Here is a 3,026-nt window from a genome sequence, read left to right as displayed (position 1 = left end):
TATGTTTAATCAAGGATTTGAGCACAAACAAGAGTGGTCCCTGGTGCTCAGGAATCTCTGATATAAATGCCTTTTGCTTATAGGCTGATTGCAAAGGAGAACTGGTAGAGTTTAAAGTTCTTCATGTCATTCAAGCTGAAGAGGGAGAACTCAAGCAGAGGGAGACCATGAACAATTCTAGGAAGGACTTGGAAGTATGGTTGCAATCTGGGACACAGTTTGTCCAGGAGAACTCATTATGTCATATACAAGGGAAAGAGGACGCTTCCATACTTGCACTGTTACTCATGCAACTTGCTGTGCAACTCCACAAGTTTTGGTTCTAAGTTCCTTTTAATTTAGAAAGACAGATTAGGTTTTAGGTTAGTTTCTTTGACTTCCTCATAAGCAGACACTGTAGATTAGGCTTTTGGTTTTTTGACTTTTACTGTGTTTATTAGTTCAAAGTTTGTAAAACTACTAGCAGGGCACCATGTATGTGGCAAGGCGTTGAATTTTATTTTAATTCCTCTACAGTTCCAACTATGAATGCAACTGCTTAAATATCCCTCAAAGAATCCTATCTGCAAAAGATTCTCTTCTGGGAAGGTGATCAGTCTCAGCCTAGACCCAGGGCAATTAATAGAAGGCCTCAGAATGACATCTGAAAGCGTCACAATAGGTACACACGGACACTGTGAAGGCATACACTGCATGCGGCATGATGGGAACATAAAATGTAACATAATATGTGAGTAGGTTGAGGAAATCAGGAACAGGAGCCATGTGTTTTATTTTCCTTTCAGAAAAACTGTATAATAGCGGAAAGACTTTGGATTCCATAGGCCTGCATTTAAATTTCAGCTCTGCTGCTGTTTAACTGAATGTGTGAACTAGCCAAAGAAGCTGTTTTTCTTGAGTTCAGTTCCCTTATCTCTGAAATGATGAGAAATATAACCGTTTCCTAGCATTACAGGAGGGTTAAATAAGTTTCTATATGTAAAGTGCCAGGAATACAGAAATTACACAACTAATAAATTCACTTCTACTCTTTATCCTCCCTCCCTGAAAACCTAACAAGAAACACTGGAACACAGTTTCTCAGAGAAATAGTCTATCTCCTCAGCCCCATGATGGTCCAGGCAACCACCAAACCCCACCTTAATCTATAGAGTTTGCACAGAAACATAGGGCAGAATTCAAACTCTGGTTTACCAGAAATCTCACGATGACCTCTGACCAGTCTGGGCTAAACTCTCCCTGTGGCTATGGAAGGGTAGATATACCTAGGTTTAAATACCTATACCTAGGTTTGAGTCTCAGCTTGGTCACACACAAGCTGTGAGATGTGGGATGAGTTCATAAAACTCACAAGCCTCAGCTTTCTCCTCCACAAAATGAGGATGAGAACTCCTTTATGGGATATTTCCAGCATTGAACTGGAGAAGGCAATGGCACCCCACTCCAGTACTCTTGCCTGGAAAATCCCATGGACGGAGGAGCCTGGTGGGCTGCAGCCCACAGGGTCGCTAAAAGTCAGACACGACTGAGCGACTTCACTTTCACTTTTCACTTTCATGCATTGGAGAAGGAAATGGCAACCCACTCCAGTGTTCTTGCCTGGAGAATCCCAGGGACGGGGGAGCCTGGTGGGCTACCGTCTATGGGGTCGCACAGAGTCGGACACGGCTGAAGCGACTTAGCAGCAGCAACAGCCAGCATTGAATACATACATGTTAAGAGGCCTACCACTAGCTGTAGTCTCAAATGGTGCTGCTGAAATGGGCAAGTTCATGAAATCCAAAATTATGGATCTGATCTCAGCCAGATGCTACTCTAGACACAAAGTGGTTATCATGAAGAACATTGATAATAGCACCTCAGGCCAACCCTACAATCATGCTCTGGGGGCTAGAATTGACCACATACTGACAGCCACCATTAACAAGATGAAAATTGTTAAGAGGTCAAAGATCAAGTCTTTCATGAAAGTTTATAATTATAATCACCTCATGCCCTACAAGGTACTCTGTGGATATTCCCTTGGACAAAATCACTGTCAATAAGGATGTGTTCAGAGATCCTACTCTCAACAAGACACCAAGGTCAAATTCAAGGAGAGATATAAGACCCACAAGGACAAATGGCTCTTCCACAAGCTGCAGTTTTAGGTTTGTCTTGTTTCAGTCATTTAAAATACCAAAAAAAAAAAAAAAGCCTACTACCATCACCACAAATTTGGTGATCTTTAAAAAAAGCTCTGCTAATTTGTTACCCAATTAGGTCATCAGCTGCATTTTTTATAACTGGTAGAGAATATTTTTCACTTATTTATTACCCATGTATGTTTCTTCTTCCATAAATTTCACAATTCTATCCTGAGTCACATCTTAAAGATACCATAAAATAACTTTTTAAGACTAAACTGACACAGACAGTACCATCACAGTCAGTTGTTGTAAATTCAGCCCAGCCTCACCATTCATTACTGTTTTTTTTTAAATGTTACAAGATGAATGCTAAATTGAAGAAAAGTAATCAACAACAAATAGAAACATATTAGTAAGTAAATCTCTTTCTCTTTGCCGGTCTTTAAGACTGGTCTTTTAGTTCATTCCCTTCTAAATGCTTGAAGATTTTGTAGAAAATCATTACTATTAATGTTCTTTGTTATATCACTATTACAAACAGGTGAAATAAACAACCACCTAAAAAACATGATTTCAGGATTACCAAGAAGGATAAAGGGAAAATACCAAAAATGCTGGTCCCGGACTTATGTAGACCAGATCTTAGGAAAAAGATAAAAACACACGGCTTCAAAAAAAACAGTGTTGATCAAATTAATCAATTGTTAACAAGTTTCTAATTATATTGTTAAAATAGTTAGCCAGAAATAAAACCTAACATTTACAGTCAATTCATTTTCAACAATAATGTCAGGAAAACTGGCCAAAGAGTTAAGTGCTGGGACAACATGCAAAAGAATGAAGTTGGACCCCTAACAAATAATACATTTAAGAATTAATCCAAACTGGATCAAAGAC

General features: G+C 39.1%; 1 pseudogene; it reads left to right on the top strand.

Annotated features, from left to right (window-relative positions):
• The first annotated feature begins 1,760 nt into the window (after positions 1-1,760).
• On the top strand, positions 1,761-2,150 carry LOC128050508 (60S ribosomal protein L27-like; annotated as a pseudogene).
• Positions 2,151-3,026: the final 876 nt, after the last annotated feature.

The sequence above is a fragment of the Budorcas taxicolor genome, chromosome 7 (assembly GCF_023091745.1).
Source record: "Budorcas taxicolor isolate Tak-1 chromosome 7, Takin1.1, whole genome shotgun sequence".
NCBI lineage: Eukaryota > Metazoa > Chordata > Mammalia > Artiodactyla > Bovidae > Budorcas > Budorcas taxicolor.
Note: the sequence above shows the minus strand (reverse complement) of the source record. Positions and strands in the feature narration are given on the sequence as shown.